General features: G+C 41.7%; 1 long non-coding RNA gene across 4 annotated transcripts in view; it reads right to left on the bottom strand.

The window, feature by feature from the left end:
* The window catches only part of LOC111177276 (uncharacterized), a 178,200-nt gene that overhangs the window by 96,756 nt on the left and 60,835 nt on the right, over positions 1-20,609 (bottom strand). For all 4 annotated transcript variants that reach the window (XR_016393629.1, XR_016393628.1, XR_016393630.1 and 1 more), the window contains exons 2-3: positions 15,580-15,762; positions 9,001-9,062 (exon numbers count right to left, since the gene is read on the bottom strand). This is a non-coding gene — a long non-coding RNA (uncharacterized LOC111177276). The remainder of the gene's footprint in view (positions 1-9,000; positions 9,063-15,579; positions 15,763-20,609) is intronic.

The following is a 20,609-nucleotide window of genomic DNA, read 5'->3' as shown; positions in this document are numbered from 1 at the left end:
CACAACTCAAGATTGTGTTTGTCATTTGCAGACGTGTGTTTATATAGAGAACACGCACTTCCGAGGTGGCTCTAAGAAACTAATGAATGCCTTTCCTTCCTGTAAATGCACTCAGTGGGGCACACAGGCATGCATGCACACTCACACGTGTGCGATGCTCACACAAATGCTCAAGGAGGGCATTCTTTCGTCTTATTTATTAAAATGTGCCTGAGACTCATAGCCCTCTTGGAGTAAATACAGGAATAACGATAAGTGGAAACTATTAAAAGGAAAAACAGACTCTAGATTCAGAGAGACTGCCAAGTTACACTTCTCACAACGCTCAGGCCCACCATCCAGGGGCATGCAGAGGAGATAGACTATTGGGATCCCCACTGTGTGATATGGTGGCCAGAAATGTGGAGGCCAGCTGGGTTAGAGACTAGGGGAGGTGATCATCCATCATCACATATTATCCCAAAGGAGCTGGTGTTTGTCAATCTACTTTCAGAAACTCATGCTTGATTCTGGGTGCTACTAAATTGGTAAGCTCCAAGAAGGACTTTCTTTCCTGGTCATATCCAGCTCTCATGGAACTGGATTTGGAGATGAGGGGAGCCTGCCGGCCTCACAGGAATGGAAAGGCCTGGGGCTCATGTGGGTCACAGAGAAGGGCCCTTTGATTCCTGATTTTACTCTGTTCTTGGATTCCACAATGGTTACCGGCATGTGGACATTAAAATCCAACATGCATTTTCCACGTTCTTGGTTTTTTTTTAGTTAAATAATAATTAGCAATAGAGAGAGCACAGGATCCATAGTCAGTGGTGAAGGGTTAGAGAGCATGCAGGTGGCAAATCAATTTATTCACAGATGCTCCATCTGAGGTGTTAATACTGTCATGCCTTTGTTTGCAGGCTTCAAGTTGGGTCTGGGGGAAAAAATGTGCAAAGTAATTTGAGGAAAGGTACAAAATGGAAACTGCCCCTTTCCTGAATAAGACTCCTTTGTTAATTTCCCAGTAATTCAACCCACAGAATAGTGGGAAAGAGCCTCAGATTTGGTGGCTGAAGACTTGGGTTTGAGAAAGGATTTTATCACTTACTAGTTCTGTGCTTTCAGACAATTCCTTTAAACCACCTGCCCCTTAGTGGCTTCATCCAATAACCTGGGAAGGTTATAACAGCCCTTCCCTCAGACATAGTGGTTGTAATTGCAGGAAATAATGGATAGTAAAATACTGTAATATTTAATACACTGGAGTCCCTGTTGTTTTCCGATGTAGAGTTTTGTGAGATTTCTGGGGTCAAATAAATTGTATGACATTAACATATTAAAGGCCCTCATGAGCCCTGTTGTACATAAACACAAAGTAAATATAAAGAGACAAAAACCTCATTTAGCTTTGAAACCTAGTAGTTTCAAAATCTAATTTTACCCTTGAACTCAGTCTCCAAGAAGCATCACTTAACGTTTCATTTCGTGTGTTTTGAGGGATGCAAGGTCATAAAAAGAACTTCTATTCTGGCAGACAACTGAGCATAGACCAGTGCAATTGGCACCCAAGTGAGGGAATGCATTAAAGATCATAAGGCAACCCCAACTTCCACTGTCGCCAAATATTTTGCTTGACAGTTTTGCCAAAGTCTGGTCCTGGTTTGGCTCAGTGAGCCATTAAAAACATCATGGCTGCAACTCCAGAAATCAGGATTCAGTGGACATTCGGCCAAGTTTCTTTCCTTATGAGGACTTCAGTTTCCTCATCCGTCCTTTGAGGCAAATGTCCCGGATTTGCCACACAGACCATCAGCGTCAGCATCACTTGGGTTTGAAGACACAGATTCCTGAGCCCCAGACCTCAGACAGAAGCAGAATAGCTGCATTGTCAGATGTTTCCTCTGTGGGGAATTTCATACCCACTAAAATCGAGAAAAATTTCAGAGCCACACCAACACTAACATCCTTGGCTTTCTTTACATTCACACACCTGAAGCAAGGTATCCAAAGAAAATATTAGAGGTCAGGAGGCTCAGAAAAAAAGTGGCCCCTCCTCACTGGGCAAACCTCCTAAGACGAAGCTCCCCACCTGTGTAAGTCTCCAAGCCCCACATCTAAGGCAAAGCAGAACCAGACCTGTTATCCCAGCCTTCCACTGTACTTCCAGAGAAGCTTCAGGACGCATACACAGATGCCTCTCTGAATTGCCCATCTGAAGCCAGGACTGTTGGAGCGAAACATAAAATAACACAGCATTGATTTAATGGTCTTTAAAAGTCCCTCCTGAGCTGCTGGGGAGCTCCTTGTCTGTATCCCTGCGCACCACTGTGCTCGTAAAGCTGTCACCATTATCGCTGCCCACCATCCTGATAGCATTTGGGTCACACATCAAAGGGAGGGATGCGGTTTCTGAGAGAGTCTAGTATGAGGTTGTGGCAGCCTTAGTCCTCGTCCATGTTTTCCCAGATTCTCAGTGTGGGTGTGGCATCTAGCTTCTGGCAGACAACTCCCTGAAATACTGGCTTCACTGCTTTTAGGTTGGAATGTTCACTTTCCAAGCTGCCTAGGGCCAGAATCTGAATTTATTCCAAGTGTTTCCTGCTTCTGCCTGGGTCCTCGTATTAATTAACCCTATCCACATCTGTGTATTCTATTTCTGAGTTCTCTATTCTGTTCCATTGATCAATGCATCTATCTCTATGGCAACACCACACCATCTTAATTGATGTGGCTTATTATAATCAGTCTGGAGATCAGGCAGACTCATTCTACCACTTTATTCTTCTTTTTCTGAAGTTTAGAGTAATCTTGTCTATATCTACAAAATAATCTTGGTGGGATTTTGATAGAAATGGAGTTAAAACTTGATACCAATTTGGAAGAATTGACATTTTTACTATGTTGAGTCTTCCAGTTTGTGAGAACAATATGTCTTTCCATTTAGTTAGATCTTCTTTTCTTTCTTCTGTATCACATACTGTTCAGCAAACAAGTCCTACACTTGTTTCACTAGATTTACAATTTTTTTCAGTGTTTTTTTTTTTTTTAGTGACTGGAAACGGTATTATATTATTAATTTTGGTGTCCACAATGTTCATTGTTAGTATAAAGAAATAAATTTATTTTCTTACATTTATCTTACATCCTGTGACTGTGTTGAATTCATTTATTAGTCCTATGGTTTTTTCTTTCTTTTTTTTTCCCCTTAATTTCCTGGGATTTTCTATGTAGACAGTCATGCCATCTTCAAATAAGGAAAATGTTATTTATTCTTTTCTAATTTGCATGCCTTTTATTTCATTTTCTTACCTTACTGCACTGGCTTGAACTTCCAGTACTATGTTGAATAAGAGTGGTGAGATATCCTTACCTTGTTACCAACCTTAGGGCAAACACACTCAGTCTTACACTATTAAGTGTAACGTTGGCTATAGTGTCTTTGTTTTGGTTTGGTTTAATAAATACTCCTTATAGAGCTGAGAAAGTTCTCTGTTCCCATTTTCTGAGAGTTTTTATCATGAATGTTGAATGTTGTGAATCTTCTTTTATGCACTGGTTGATATGATCCTGCAATTTTCTCTTTACCTTGTTAACTGGTGGATTGCTATTTGGAGATCCACTGCTCGGTTTCAAGCCTAACTATTCTAACACTAACTGCTGTACTATAATTTAACTTTGGCACTAGCCCCCAGGAGTTATCACAACCCCCCACAAGGACTCACAAGGCTGACTTCACTTTGAATGCCAGCCACATGTTCATGGGGCCCCCAAGCCACTCCTGCTTACGACTGACCGGCTACCAATTCCAGGCTTCCCATGACCTCTTCAAGTTCAATAATTTGATAGCATGACTCACAGAACTTAGGAAAGATCTATACCTATGATTACAGTTTTATTATAAATAATACGACTCAGGAACATCCAAGTGAAAGGGCACATAGGATGAGGTCAAGTCCTGAACAGATCTCCTGTGCCCTGTCTTGGGAATCAGAGCACATCATGCTTTTAAGCATGTCAGTGTGCTCACCCATGAGAAAGCCCCCCGTACTTTGTGTCCAGAGTTTTTATTGGTATTTCATTTTATTGTCTTAATATGAGATACTACTGTCAAAGCTAAGATATTATTAACAACCATTACCAAATAACAATCGTTAACTTTCAACAACTGTTAATTATTAACAATAAGCATCGATTATATGTGTATATACACATATATACACTCATACTATATGACATATAGTGTAATTCATTAGATATTATTCAATAAATGTCCATTTGCTTCTCGCTTCCTTACCAGAACAAAACAGCTGTGTCTTCCTCATTTTATCACCCATGATAGTAATGATAATAGCTACCATTTATTGATTCCCTCCTATGTGCCAGATCGATTATATATATTTCATCTTCATAAAAGCCCCATGAGATAAACTTTATGATCTTTAACTACCAGGGAGGGAAACAAGTCTCAGAGGGTTGAAGTTACATACTCCAAAATCACAGAGCCACTATTTTAATAATTTTTAACGGTGTAATTGTTTTACCACCTCTTTGAAAATACGTTCCTCGTGGCTCCTACATTCAGAGGCTCAGCCTAAGTAGCTCGACTGCTCTCCATTAATCTGGATAAGCTAGCAGAACAGACTTGGCTTAGATTCTGCAAAGACCTCTGCAGATAGAGAATCCTCTTTTCTTGCTTAGCCTGTTAAACCCGGGGAAGTGGGACATCTTTATGTTGTCAAAGTGATCACTTATCTTGCCTTTTAATCAGCCTTCCCTTTTGGTATCTCGCCCCTCTGAGGCCTATCTTGTCTTCCTGAGCCTCATATCCATTGATTCTTCAGCTTAAGCCCTGAGAGATCGCTGCCATATTGATAAAATCCCTACTGTTATTTTTTGCCCCCAGTTACCAAAGAGAAGCCTATCACCATGGGAGATACAATGAAGGCCAGAATCCACAGGACTTGGTACCTGATTAGAGGGTAAGGGAGACACTGAGGAAAAAGGAAGAGCCTACGGGGACTGGGTGTGGTTTTGTCTATGCACGACTGGGACAAAAAACAGTGTAATTAATAGCAACAATGATAATGATAATGATGACAGATAACATTGACCGAGAGCTTACTGCACATCAGGCCCTATTTGGAGAGCCTTACTGTATTAACTAATTTAATGCTTCACTAACCCTTTGGAGAAAGTTATTACCCTCTTCATGTTACAGTTGTAAGAACTGAATCAGAGGAAGTGAAGCTACTGGCAGGGGGTAGAGAATTAAAAAGGGAAACTTATCAAGAAACTAGTTCTGTGTTGGAATTCCAGGGGATGGTATAACTTCCGGTTGGAGTTCCCTAAGCCACCCGTTTCTGTGCAGTTTCATGCAGTTGAAGGAAGTGTGAACTGGTGAACTTGGGTCAGGTCTAATACAGCCCTGGATATTAGAATCCTGATCTGAGAGGTTTCTTAACTGCAAAGCAGCGTTAACGGTGAGTGCATGGCTCCCTGAGGTGTCCTGGGGACTGAATAGGGTAAAGTAGGTACGCCTGTCCCACAGCAGATTCCTGCCCAGTGACACGTGTCCCTGCTGCCTTCCCCCTTTCCCCCCATCTCTCCCTCTGCATCAACAGCTGTGAGAAGCAGATACATAGTGACTGTGAAAGTGTTGTCCAAATACAAGGTGACTTACTTTCAAACTTTTCAAAATTACAAAAACAAAGATATTTCTCAATTCCCAGGAGAAAAGAAGAAAGAAGATACAAAATCATGTTTAATACTATTATTCAAATATAACAGCTCTTACCTAGGCCAGACCATAAGCTCCCTGAAGGTAAGGTCCAGGTCTGTATTTATTAAGCAATGTATCGCCAGCATTGGCACAGAGTAGGCATTCAATACAGATCTGCCAAACTAATATGCTTGTAGGCATTTTATTAGATTTTTAAAAACTATTTCTTTGGTAAATGCCATGTTCCTGACCTGACATTTCTTGCTGTTTATCAATTTAGTCTTTCTTTTTCTTAGTGTGTGTGTGTGTGTGTGTGTGTGTGTGTGTTTCTGTTGCAGAGATAAGATGCCTTATAATTAGCATAATCTATTCCCTACAGTTGACAATTTGGTTTCTCCAAATTTTTTTGGTTTTCTTTTCTTTTTTTAAAATTTTACATATGATGTTACTACTGGCCTTCTAGTAATCTCTGTACACTTTTGTGATCATTTCTTCAAGAGAAATTCTCAGAAGTGGAAATGCCGGATGGAAGGTCTGTGGTTCAACACCTAACAAACATTCCTTCAGTCCACAACATGACCCCTAAAGGTCACACCCGGTGACTCTTAGACACTCAGGACTCAAGATTGCCAGTCCAGAGTAGTTTTCCCTTTGCAATCTGCCCAAATCCCCAAACCAAATTCTGACCAGGAAGCCCCAGGAAAGCAAATTATTTTTAAACTCCTTAAAGGGATTATTGATACTTTGCTGGCTGACAGGTCCTCTCAAGGATGGGACAAGAGGCTCTCTTTAGCTCTCTGGGGCTACAGGGAAGAGAAAAAGGAGCAAAAAAGACTAGCTTTTGCTAAGGGAGGGCTGGCGCGCATGCACACACACACGTACACTCACGCACACACGTGCACACATGGGCCATCTGTAAGCGATTTTTTTCTTTCTTAAGCATTGGCAGAAAGATAGTGAAAGAAAGGGATGTGTGCATTCTTTGGGGGCTCTGTGGAGCCATGAACAGAGTGTCCCCCAACCCCAATAGAAGATGTAAACAAGCAAGAATCCTCGTGATTGTTAAGAGTTGCTGCACTTGCGTCTTTAGGTAGTGCTGCCATAGCTCTTTCCAAGTGCAGGATGGGTTAGCTGCACTGTGACTGTTCCACTTCAACCTGAACTCCTTGGGGGTTTATTCTAAGGATGCTGGCGAGGCAGCATAATAATACCTCTGCAACGTTACTGCTCCTTCCTCTGCTTGGCCGGATGCAAGCACAGATCTGTCTCCACTCGTCCCTAACCCTCTATTAGTTCACTTTTCAAATGGAGGAGGGCAGTTGGAAAGTAGGGGAGTCCATCTATTAGCTTTTCTCCTCCTCTTTCCCCTCCTCACCCTTCTTGCATCTTTGAAGGCAGTCGGGCTGGGAAACAGCACAGGATGTGAGATGCTGCTGGGTGCCCTGGGGCTTCCGTGCATTGGATTCAGGCCTCTGGCAAATCTCCTTCAAGCAGCTAAACTTAGTCATAACTTCTCCAAATGTTGTGCCTCCCTCCCCTGCTCTACTTCTCTTCTCTCCCCAGCCCCTTCCCCCAGACAAAGGATATATATATATTTTTTTTCAGTATGCGGGCCTCTCACTGTTGCGGCCTCTCCCGTTGCGGAGCACAGGCTCTGGACGTGCAGGCTCAGCGGCCATGGCTCACGGGCCCAGCTGCTCCACGGCATGTGGGATCTTCCCGGACTGGGGCACGAACCCGTGTCCCCTGCATCGGCAGGCGGACTCTCAACCACTGCGCCACCAGGGAAGCCCCATGTCTGTCTTTTACAATGTTGTCTGTTAAGTATAGTTCCTAAGGCAGAGATTACTAATTGTTCACCAATGTCTCTTCTTCCCTATTTGATTAGAGAAATCCTACATTTTCACACAGCGTATGACCAATGAACTATAGACTACATATCATAGCTCACCTTACAGCCTGTTATGACCAAGGGATTAAATGCTAGTCATTACGATGTGAGTAAAAAGAATGTATGCTACACAAAAGAAGTGGCTGTATACAATCCTGCCCCTTTCACCTTTCCCAATGCCTGGAAGGGGATGAGAGCTGAAGAATTACATTAGACATGACTGGTGTGGAGAGAAGGGCCAAAGAATTGCTTCTTCTAAATTATGGATCACCATACCTCACCATCTATGTTAGGTCCAAGTAGTGTGTAAACACTCAAGAATGTTTACTGAATAAATAAAGACTTGTGCTAGAGATAATGGAGGCCAGCAAAAACCAAGTAGTTATCCACAAACTGGAAGAATTGACAATCTACCAGGAGGGATCAGAAAGGCACAGAAGTCAGTTGATCAACACGTAGTTATTGTGATCTGTGTGCTAGGACTTGGGGATACAAAGGCAAATGAGTCAGAATATCTGCCCACCATGAACTCATGGTCTGAGAAGTGACACAGTCAACTACATTAATAACTCTGGCAAAAGCCAGGCTAGAGCAGAGAGAGGACTTTATAGGTTCACAGAGGTGGGTTAACCTCAAATCAGACAAGCGACGGCTTCTTAGGAGGTGTAATCTAAGCTGAGTTTGGAGAGTGAGCTGAGGGGAGAAAGGAAGACAGGTAGGCAGACGGCGGAGCAAGACCAACCATGAAGGCTTGTAAAATCCTGGCCTATTGGAAAATGAAGGTAAACTTCTGTATGGTTAGAATGTAGGTTGTATATGTGCATGTCAGGTGCTGGTCTGGAGGGGACATGATAAAGTTGGACAGTCAGAAAGTGACAAATGACATTTAGCTAAATTTTGGTGGCAGGTCAAACAAGTAGAAGGTCAGCATGGAGATGTAGAGTAAGAAAGAAATCCTTCATGTAGTAATAAAAATAATTACAACAAAAAGTAACAATGGTTCCTACTCTTGAACCTTCAAGATGTGGTCAATATTTTACATATGCCGTCTAATTGTATCCTCAGACCATCTCTTTGAAGTAGCTGTATTGATTTTCTACTTTTTATATGTAAAAATGAAGCTCAGAGAGGCTAAGTGGCTTACCCAAATGACACAGCTGGTAAGGGACAGACAGCAACTCCAGCCCATGTCTGTGTGCTCCCCAAACAGATGCTGTTAACTTTCAACTCATATAATTGTAAAATGCACTTTAATGACTGGCAAAACGTGGTGGTACAGAAATGGGGGTTATACATTTTATATAAAGAATAAAGCATTGGCCACCCCCAGAGTTCTGAGGTTCTGGGCCCCATTAGGGAGCTTGTGAAGCTACAAAGATGATAAAATGGATCCCCAGGTGTCTGCACTTACCTCCCTAATGCATTCTTCCAGAAGAACCTGCTGTCATCTATTCCAGGAGAGAGATATTCACCCTGAAATTGTAAAGAGCAGTTTATAAAAAGTGCCCCCAGAAAAGGAAAACCTAGTACTTGAAGTTGATAGTTGGACAAAGTGGGGCAGGGAACAGTTTATTATTATTACTTAATTTTCAAAAAAAAGGGTGCACAGTTTTATCCTACTTATAATAAAAGTCATGATATAATAAAAGCATCTCATCAGAGCAGTCATTTCTACAAATAGAGCACTGACACTTTAGATATTAACATGTGTTATAAATGTCATTGATATATTAAGACTTTTCAGACTGTCTATCTAAAAATAGAGGAAAAGCCGGAGGGAGGGAGGAGAAAGACACAGAACTGACTAATTCAATCAGAAAAGTGGGAACCTATTCTTGCACAATTAAGTCTTCTATTTGTGAGCAATGCAAGTAAACACCTGAATCTGATTTATGGTTTAAATTCTATTCACCAGCAGAGTGTGACACAGAAAGGGGGAGAAATGCACAGAGAGGGGGAGGAGGGAAGAGAGGGAGAAATGAAAATATGTAGAATTAAGGAGGTTTAATATTAAAATGAGACTCGAGTTATCCTCTCCAATCATCTTACTTTGGATGTGGGGAAACTGAGCATTGGGGAGACTCTACAATTGAATCTAGGTCAGTGTTGCTTGGTGTTAGACAAAAGAAAGCTTTTATCTGAGCTTTTTTATCTGAGCTCCAAATCAGATATTAAAGGGGAGAGCTGGTATTTTTTCCTAAAGAAAAGTGGAAAGCTCTGTGGGTGGGGGAAACAGCATTGGCAAGGTTTTGGGAACAGGAGTTAGAAACAAACAGGAGAAAGGGAGTATCAAAAATATTTAGGACTGGGCTTCCCTGGTGGCGCAGTGGTTGAGAGTCCACCTGCCGATGTAGGGGACACGGGTTCGTGTCCCGGTCCAGGAAGATCCCACATGCCGCGGAGTGGCTGGGCCCGTGAGCCATGGCCGCTGAGCCTGCGCGTCCGGAGCCTGTGCTCCGCAACGGGAGAGGCCACAACAGTGAGAGGCCCGCGTACCGCAAAAAAAAAAATATATATATAGATATATCTATATATATCTCTATATATATATATAGGACTTATCATTTGAAAGGAGCATTACATATATTATCCAATTTAATATTCATGATAACCCTGGAAAGGAGGGCAATTAGACCCATTTTTAGACCCATTTTATTCATGAAAACTCAGAAAAGTTGTCATGTCCCCCTAGGAGATTAACAAAGCTGGCTTCACTGACCCATGTCACCCAAGGTGCCAGACCCATCTCAGCGGCCAGGATAGAGTCCCACTCTACACTTGAACTCACCTTGGTGTCTCAGTGCTGTGTGGTGATCGTGCAATCACAAGGCCAACCGACTCATGCACAGAAGGGGTCCCCTGAGGTCACAGGGACCTTGGGTATGAGTTCCCTTTTCTCTGCCTGGCCTAAACCTTAGCACTGCTTCCTTTCCTTCTTTCCCTTGGGCAAAACTATAGGGCAAGTCAATTCTGTGTTCCACACAATGTTGCCTAATTCAATTAAAAATAACAGAAACCGGTTATTGTTCGATTGTCTTGTATAGGAAAACTATACAAATAACTAAAAGTCTAATTTATGTCTTGAGTTCAACTTGTCATCACAGATGTTACAGAACAGACCACAGGGGCATGCCATGTAGGGTGGCAAAGAACACATGGGAAGAGGGAAGGAAAGAGAAGAGATTTTGTGGGATTTGAAAACAAACACTATGAAAATGCTAGTTGTGGTTTGATTGTGCAAACTAGCGCTGTTGATGTTATTATTATTTGGGGGACCTTCTTAAGCTTCCCTGGAGCTCTATAGCCATAGAGAAAGAAAAGGAGTCTCCTTCTTCTTCTCCTTCTACCATCTCCTCCCTTACCTTAGCCTTTCCCTTCTTTTTCTCACTTCTCTGGTCATTGATAGTGTAAATATTTTCCTCTTTTTCACACTGTCTTAGCTCATCATGGCTTATAAAAACCCCTAGGGCATTTGGAATCTGCTTTTTAATTTTTCAAAATTCGAATTATTTTTATGATGAAGACAATACTTGCTTAAAACTAAACAAAATGGATGTCCAAAAAATGGAAAGTGAAAGCTCTTCTCACCCGCAGGGAACCACTGTTTCAAGTGTGGCTGGGAAGTAGCATTTGGTGGTTAGCAGCACTGCTCTGGCTTCCTTCTACTTGGGTTCATGTCCCAATTCTACCACTTCCTACCTGTGTGACTTTGAGCAAGTGACTCAGCTTCTCTGGGTCTCCATTTCTTCAAGTGAAGAATTGGGACTCAATATCATGACCCATCTCTCTGGATTGCTTGTGAGGATTAAGTGAGATACTGTACATTAGCCCAATGTCTGAGCCAAAAAGGCAACTCCCACATGTTAGCTACTCTGCTACATCCTACAGATACACAAATGCATATGAGCAACTAGTTAATTCCATGTATTGTATATGCAGAATTATTTATTCCCCTTAAAATATGACATGGGCCTCTCCTGATGTCTGCAGACATGAACTCATCCCTTTCAACATTTAGTCCATTTAATGGATGAAACTACTCAGTTCTTCACTGATAGTATTGAGAAGGTATCCCCTTATTTGATTTTCTTTTGTAAGCAATACTGCAGTAGATGTCATAACTCAGACATTTGAAAGGCTCCTCACTTGTATCACATAAGCGGTCTGTTTGTTATATGAAGGCATGCTGGGTTGCACGATATTCTTTGAAAAGATGAGGGAAAGATTCCCAGTAGTCATTTTGCTTGGACTTTCTTTCCATGACTGCATCTCCCATGGCAGTTCATTCAGCAAAGGTTTATCTAGACCTCCTGTGTGTTTGAAGATGGACCCAGCACAGTTCTGTGTCTGGAGACCCTGAGGTGATGGAGGAATGAGATGTAGATGTAGATACTATGGAGATACTGAGGCACTAAACACAGCAAAAACAAACAAATTTGAAGTTGTCTCCCAATGTCGGTAGGAAGCCATTGCAATTTACATTATTACTGCTCTATAAATGTCTTTGGGTTTTGGCTACTCTCAATATATTTTTTCTTTTCTGTTCTTATTTTTGAAAAAGATAATTTGGGCTCAGGATCCCCTGGAGCCTGAAGATGACCTGGATCTTAGAAGAACCTACCTGGGTTTATCTATTTCTTGTCTGTGTCCCGTCTCATTAGCACCCCATTAACAACCACAGCCAAAGCACGCTATTTGAGACCTCTGATTTTTTATTTTTCAGTTGCTCAACTCCCAGGTGCTTAGGGAAATATTTCCTTGCAATTTTTCTATTTCAAAATATCACAGACCAAAACCACTGAGACTTGGGTCTGCAGCAGCAGCCAGGAGGAAAACCAGAGAAAACAATAAATGGGGAGAGGAAAGAAAGAGCTGACATTTTCTTCTGGAGTGAATAATGTATTTGAATGTTTCATTTTGCTGTAGATTGAAAGGGGCTTAAGGGGGAAAGAGGTGAGAAGGAGAAGGAATGAGAGAGATAGAGGGACGTGTAAGCCCCAAGAGGTGGGCACTGCAATCTAGAAAGCTATTCTCAGCCGGGCTTAGTTCTAAAGTTCACCACTGAATTATGTGCTGGATGTTTGGAGACTCTCTCTGGTGCTCTTGTAACATCTGTAATAGAATGTGCTGGGTGTGGGATGATTCTTCCACTTCAGGACATATTGCAACCTGTTCAATTTCCTTGTGTTTTGTTTCTTTTTTTAACTTATTTAATCCCCCGTCTCTTTTTTCTCATAGTTATTTTTAAGTTACAGAATAGAGGCTCAGTAACTGTTTGCTTACAACCATCTGAACATTTCTTTCCTGTAATAGATACTACATTAAACACAATAGGAGTAGATAAACACTACACTAAAAATGCTTTGGACAATATATGAACACCGTGGAACAAAATATGGTTCACTTTATCCCAAATGTTTGTCTTAAAAAGTGTGTGAAGAAAGTCTGCACACACCTAGACTGATTCCCTTGCATATTATGGAAATATATATGACATATATTATGAACATGTTCTTTTGAAAAAAAAATTGTTCTGAGATGGATGCAAATTACAGATCAGGCTTCTGTAAACTTCTTAAATAGCTTAGAGTATTTAAAGAAAAATATGAAGTCACCAATTAAATTTTAACGGCACTCAAAATAAGTTGCAAAATACCAATGTAAAGTAGATGAAATTTTTAATTAACGTTTGGCACAATTGCTTAAAGACCTGAAAGGGGAAAATGTGACGGCAACCAAGGAAACAACAAAAGGATAAAGACTCCATATCAGCTTCTAGTAAAACTTAGCACATAAAAGATCCTCCAAATATGTGGGAAGGAGGGAGAGAAAAGAAAGAAGAGAAGGAGTAAAAGAGAGAAAGGGAGAAAATGGCAGGTGAGGGAAGGGAAAGAAAAACAAGAACAGAATAGACGAAGGTAAACAATTGCCATTACTTTCTGATGTTACATAGGATGAGAAAGCATCCAAAGAACAAACAGTCACTGTGTGGAGGTGGCAGGGGATCTCTACGGGGACTCCAAAGGGAACATATTTGAAAATGTATAGGGTCCTCACTACAGGGAGAGCAGGAAACAAAGGGGAGTGTTTAAGTGCCTGGTGTAATTAACAGGCTTCAGTATCAGACTAGACTAGCTCCTTTCCCAGCTTTTCCACTTACTAAATATATGGGCTGGCACCAGTTATTTAACTTCCCTGTGCCTCAGTCCCCTCATACATAAAAGGGGAATTACAGAAAGAATACCTGGGGCCATAGAAAGAATGGAATGATATAATACCTGCTGAGAGTTTAGCACAGTCTGTGCAGAGTATGCCCCTTGTTGCTGCTATTGTTATTATTATTACAATTATCCTTTTGGAAAGCAATGGCTCAATTTGTAGAAAGACGCCTACATATATTTATTCCCTTTGCCCCAGTAATCCCCCTCCTGGAAATGGATCTCAAGAAAATAACTCAACAAAAGGATAAAGCTAAGTGCTCATCACCATAGCATTAGCCATAATTGCCCCCAAAATGGGACAACTTAAATGTCCATCAATAGGGGAATAATTTATAGTGAATTATGATGTATCAACATAATAGGGTATTATGCGACCATTGCAATGATGATTATGATAATGTAGCATCACAAACAAATGCTTACAATTTAATGTTAAGTGAAAAATATATAAATGATATATACAATACAGTTTCAGCTTTGTAAAAATATGCGTGCATATTGGCAAGTGCTTGTATCTTATATGCAAAAATTGAAACAATTATGTATGTATGTTCACGTAAAGTTTCTTTCCCTTTTTACAAATTGTTTTTTAATATTGTCTTGAAACAATCTATTCAATAATAAAAACATGCAGCAGGAGATGACTAAATAGAGAAGCATACACGTTATAACTCACATCGGTGAATTAGTAGCGCAAATGGCTTTGCTTAGAGACGTGCATACAAGGGCTTTGGGACATTTATCTGGGAAATATTAATAAATAATGAGGAAATAGCTAACACGTAAGTTTTACTATGTGCCAAGTACTACAGCCTGAGTGCTTAAGTCATTTTACACGTTGAATTTTCATGGTAACACTATTTTACAGATAAGAAAACTAAGGCACAACGTGGCTAAGTAACTGGCCAGAAGACACATGGCTACTAAGCAGTGGAATGGGATTTGCATCTAGGCAGTCTCACCCCCAAACCCATGCACCTAACCATCACATGCACTGCTTTCAGCCAGGGACAGCTTTGTAGGTGAGGTCACACCACACACAGCCCCCGACTCGGGAGGATCCCCTGCATGGGTTTGAAGCTCTGTTGCTGCTGTCTTGAAATTCTTAATCATCTTGTCTTTGAACCTGTGTTTTGTGAGAGAAGTCAGATGGGACGATGGTGCATGTGCTAAGGGCTCAGCGACACTGCTCGCACGGGGTTCCACCTTCTCGAGATGTGCCCTCAGACTCTACTCTCCAACCCTGGTGCCCTGAGCCCTGCCCAAACTCTACCTTCCCACCCTCACCTCATGGCCACTGCCACCCTCCATCCTGGGTGGTGACCAGATCTCAGTGGCAGAGAAAAGACTGGATTACACCATCATCCTCTGTCTACAGCGGGGGCCAGCATGCGGGCACAAGTCAGAGTAGGGTTGGGCCAGTGCCTTGTGGCCTCTTGGGGTGGGGCGGGGTGGTGGGTGTCTTGCCCTGGTTTGGTATCACCATCATGCATTTAGCAGGCAACCTGGCAGCAGCCTCTTGCCCACCCCTGACCCAGGTACTTAACATGCTCCTGTTGTAATTAAAGGTTGCAATCCCTTGGGGTGTTGCCCCCTCTGTGATCCTTGGGGTGTTGTCCATGGGTTAGAGCAATGGACCTATAGGAAGTAGAGACTGACCTTCCCACCCTGACCAAGGTCCAACCATCTATTTTGCACGGGTTCCCACAGGTTATGTAGCTGAATTTCATTCTGCTATCATTTTATTAAAAACAAAAACAAGGGCTTACCTGGTGGCGCAGTGGTTGAGAGTCCGCCTGCCGATGTAGGGCACACGGGTTCGTGCCCCGGTGCGTGAAGATCCCACATGCCGCGGAGCGGCTGGGCCCGTGAGCCGTGGCTGCTGAGCCTGTGCGTCCGGAGCCTGTGCTCCGCAACGGGAGAGGCCACAACAGTGAGAGGCCCGCGTACCACTAAAAAAAAAAAAAAAAAAAATGTCCCAAGACATAAATGCAGTTAAAATTGGAGACCCCCAGCCTTGACCTACCAGAGGACACAAGAGAGGGGAGAATCACAGAAATGACGTTTCTGCCAGTGGCCTGAGATCATATGTTCTGTACAACTTTATTCGGCTGATATGACTTCATTTACGGGCAGAAGTCGTATGATCTTAGCTGTCTCCAATTCCAGAGCTTATAAGCCAGCTTTTGGCAGAGACTGTCATCAAGGAGGTGATGTTTCCCCATGGTTAGCGCACATGCATGTCAACGTCTCCTTTGGATTGGAATCCAGACAATGGATTCCATTGGATAACTGTGTCACTTGCATGGCCCTTCACTAGTCACTTTACCCAAAAGGAATAAGATAATCTCTTCTCAGGTCCTTCTGAGAAATAAACCAGGTAATGTCCATAAAGTGGTTATTATAGTGCCTCTCACGGAGTAAGCACTCAGAAAATGTAACTTGTTATCCAGAGCTGGGGTCAACACAGCATCCTAGACATTGAAGGGAGAACCTTATGTTTCAGGTACCAAATGGGAGAGGAGATGATGAAGCATGATATTCTGCTGGGAAAGTTTAGGAGCCAGATCTTTTCATCTTCCCATGAGTTAAGCACACCTGAACAGCAGGTACTAATAGCTAGAACCAATATATTCTTTTCCTCAGAAGCATACTTCGAGTGTGCTCACATACTCCTGTAAAGGCTTGTTGAGTTCCCAAAGTTCTGTGAAATGCCACATGGTAGAGACTACGTGGTTTTGACAAATCAGAGCAGGTGCTGCCAGCTTACCCTTTGTTCATAAAAAAAGAACCTGAGCATTCCCACGTGGAGTCTGATATTTTCAGAATTTCACATGGATTGTTAGACATATAGAAGCTTCCAATTGAAGGGGGCCCTTTATTTTTATCTCGTCTAATGAATAAGTTAGCCAGATTGTGAGGGAAGAAACCAATATTTTGGACAACTATTAATGTGATAAAATCTTTGTATTCATGTATAAAACTAACTTTACTGAAGTGTAATTTACAACAATAAGACCAATGTACCCATTTTAAGTATACAAATCAATGAGTTTTTACAAATATATACAAACCTGTGACGACTACCTCAATCAAACTATAGAACATTTTCATCGGCTCCAAAAGTTCCATTGTTTCCTTCCTCATCAATTCCCACCCCCTACTTCAGACGACCATGATTCTGATTTCTCTTATAATAGGTTAATTTATCTATTCTAAAACTTCATGGAAGTGGAATTGTACAGAATATACTCTTGTGTCTGGTTTCCTTTCCTCGGGGTTCTCTAGAGAAATAGAACCAATTTTATGTTTATGGAGAGACAATCATGGAGGCTGACAAGTCCCATCACTTAGTGTGTACAAGCTGGAGACCCAGCAGAGAACAGAGTAAGTAGGATCTCTTTTATAAGAGCACTAATCCCATTCATGAAGCCTCCACCCTTATGACCAAATCACCCCGCAAAGTCTCCACCTAATAATACCATCACCTTTGGAGCTTAGGATTTCAACATATGAATTTGGAGGGGACAAAAACATTCAGACTATAGCAATCCCACATTGTGGTTGTGTTCACACTGTCTATGAAAAGCAAAACAGAAGAAAAGAAAGAAAAAAAAAATAGGGAATGATGACAGCATTGCAACCAGTGCTGACTAAAATTCCAAAATCTGTCTCCATAGTATCCTGGCATAGACCCAATGAGGCAAGCAATCCTCAGAAAGAAAATAAATTGTATCTATCTTTGTACCTTCCATCTCCAGAATCATTGCAGGGATTTCTAGGTGCTCAATAAGTGCATGGTAAACAAAACTAAACTGAGCTTTCTGTCCTGCAGGTCATCCTGAACTCAGGTCATAGTGACTGCAAATATTAATATTTGTATAACACTTCACAGGCCCCAAAACTCTTTGTGACTTATGGTCTGACTTGATTGAACAACTAACTCTTCTGTGAAGTCTGTAAAATAGGAACTCTCATTACCTCTACTTCCATATGAAGAATTATGGCTTAGGGGATTTAATCTGCTGTCCAAGATACACTGATGACATCACCTCTGTGAGCTCGGTATCAATGGCAGATTGAAGACCTTTATCTTCTATCCTCCAACTTCAGTGTTCCATGAGTGACCATTATGCTACCCATGAATTTTATATGTTCAAAAATATTTCAATGTTTGCTCAACAGTAGGAGTTTTTCGTGATGTGAATTATAGTATCGCCGTTTTTCATCTCTTCATTCCTTTGCCTTTGTGAAGGTAGTCTGAGGTCCGTGGAGGTGTGAATTGAACTTACAACTCCTGATGACAAAATTTGCTGGGCCGTGCACGAGACTGTGTTTATACATAATAATCTCATCAGGGGGTTATGAGACCTCATTAATTACTGTTTGAAAAGCAGCCTGAGATATGAAGATGAAAGGTTTTACCAGAGTGCACAGTGTCAGTGGCAGTATAAGCATGGCATGCAGGGAACTAACAAAAATGACATACAGCCAGCAAGGCAGAGTCAGTGGGAGGGCTTAATGAGTGGAGCATCTGCCCACCCATGAGATTTCTGGGAGCCGCAGGTTCAAATCCCAGCACATAAACCTCCGTCTCTATATCCTTGAGCTGTAGTCAGATAAATGGACCACAACCATGAATGGCCTTAGGGGAAGTTAGGATTTGACCTTGGAGGCAGATTGGATACGTCTTTCACTTTAAGGGACTGTGTTTATAGCAGGAAGATCAATGGGGTTAGAGTTCCCTGGTCACCTTCATGTGTAAGACCATCCCTGGAGCTGTTTTTCATATTTTAAGAGGAATGTGCACTCTCCTGGAAAGAGTATTTAAACTGTTATTTGGAATTTTTGTTGAGACCACAATCTTGAGGCCAGATCTGTGTTCCAATTGCTTCTACTTGCTAGGTGGATTAATTTAACATTTAGAACTCTCATTTTCCTCATCTAAAGAATGATTTGTTGCCAATGGGACATTTAAATGAGAGCTTACTAGGGTATCTGGCACATGGTACATTAGGATCACTCCACAAATGAGGGCTTTGGTCATTCAGAACAGACCTCACATAGCACCTCCTAATGCCTTTATTTAGGAGATGAGGGGCTCCAGCGGGGGAAACTTGCTTAACAGAGGCAGAGACGAGTCTAAAAACTAGATGAGCATAATCCTCAATCCATGCCTTACTTCCCACATCATGAAAACATCAGGATGCCGTGAGAGGAAGTGAGCTCCGCCATCACTGCAAGATTTCACAGACTTTGAATTATTTCTCCCTCTCTTTCTCCTATATATATATTTTAAAGAACCAGTCTTGAAATGTACCTGGATTTGGAGTCAGAGAGATAGAGCGATTGGAGTCCAGAAGTTACTCTGCTCACTCATTGTGTGATCTTGGACTATGTCAGAGCCTTAGTTTCCTCCTCTGTAAGAACTGGCACATATATTCTTATGGACTGAATGCATATTTACTCCCCTACCCCCAAATTCATATGTTGTAGCCCTTACCCTCAGTGTCATGTTATTAAGAAGTGGGGCCTTTGGGAGGTGATTGGGATTAGCTGAGGCCATAAGGGTGGGGTCCTCATGATGGAATGAAGAGAGTAGAGTCCCATGGAGGACACAGCAAGAAAGCAGCCATCTGCAAGTCAGGAAGAGGGCTCTCACCAGAATCTGACCATCCTGGCACCCTGATCTTGGATTTCCAGCCTCCAAAACTGTGCAAAATTAATTTCTGTTGTTTAAGCCACTCAGTACATGGTATTTTTGTTAATGCAGTCTAAGCTAAGATTATACCTATATTTATATGTGTGTGTATATATATATATATATACACACACACATATAGATATACAGTAATATCATTTTGAGGCTCAAATAAGGCTAAACATCTAACCCTGTGCTGAAATGTAGATGTTCAATAAAAACTAGTCTTCATCTCCTCTTTTGTTTTACTGTAAAAGTCAGTAATTTAGCTTCAGTTCTTTATTGGCTGAATGACATGGCTGGTTCTTGAAAAACAGAGTTGGATGCTCGATGATCATTCCAGAAGCTACAGTGCTTTGGGACAAGGAGGAAAACATCCAGATGAAAAATATATTTTTATGTACAATTCCATTATTATTATTGCTATTATTATTATTATTTACCTGCACTCAGAGGTACTGCTGGGGAGACAAAAGCCCCAGCAGGTTAACAGGGGTTAATATTTGTATAACAGGGTTAACAGGGATTAACAGGGGTGTGATTTATTGGTATCTTCCCTCCGGCAGGAGCTGGGGTACATTCTCATTTGCCAAACATTGTCTTTATTCCTTGGAATAAAATTGCAAGAGACTGTAGCTTCCTCTGTTAGGCAAGCTGAAACAGCAGGATGGGTTAGTGTATTTCACAATGCATTCTGATTTATAAAATATGCTTTGCCATCTATGAATATGGATATGATTTCTGCAAACAAAAGGTCATATGGCTCCCAATTGCGGAAGACAATATTTAAGCATGTAACGCCATGGCAGGCCCTAAAGTGAGGAAAGAGGTTTAAGGGTGAGGGGTTTAAAAGGTCCAAGAGGAGGCACACGTTGGCAAAAATAGATAAAGATCAAAAAGAAGTCAGGAAATGAGGCTGCCCTGAAGCCAGAGAGAGACCGGCCAAGGGGAGTGCAGGCGGTAAACCAAGAGGGATCAGAGGAAGTAAGAAAGGTAAAGTGGGAGCCCAGAGCAGTCAAGGAAGAGAGGAAAGAAGGAGCAGGTCAAGGCCACCTTGAAGTATTAATGTCTTCAGAGAGAATGGGAAAAAAATAATCT

This window comes from Delphinapterus leucas, chromosome 6, assembly GCF_059928025.1.
Source record: "Delphinapterus leucas isolate spDelLeu-1000000601 "Yukka" chromosome 6, BTC_Dleu_Yukka2, whole genome shotgun sequence".
In the NCBI taxonomy this organism is placed as follows: domain Eukaryota; kingdom Metazoa; phylum Chordata; class Mammalia; order Artiodactyla; family Monodontidae; genus Delphinapterus; species Delphinapterus leucas.
The sequence above is the reverse complement of the archived record's forward strand: the minus strand, read 5'-3'. Positions and strand labels throughout refer to the sequence as shown.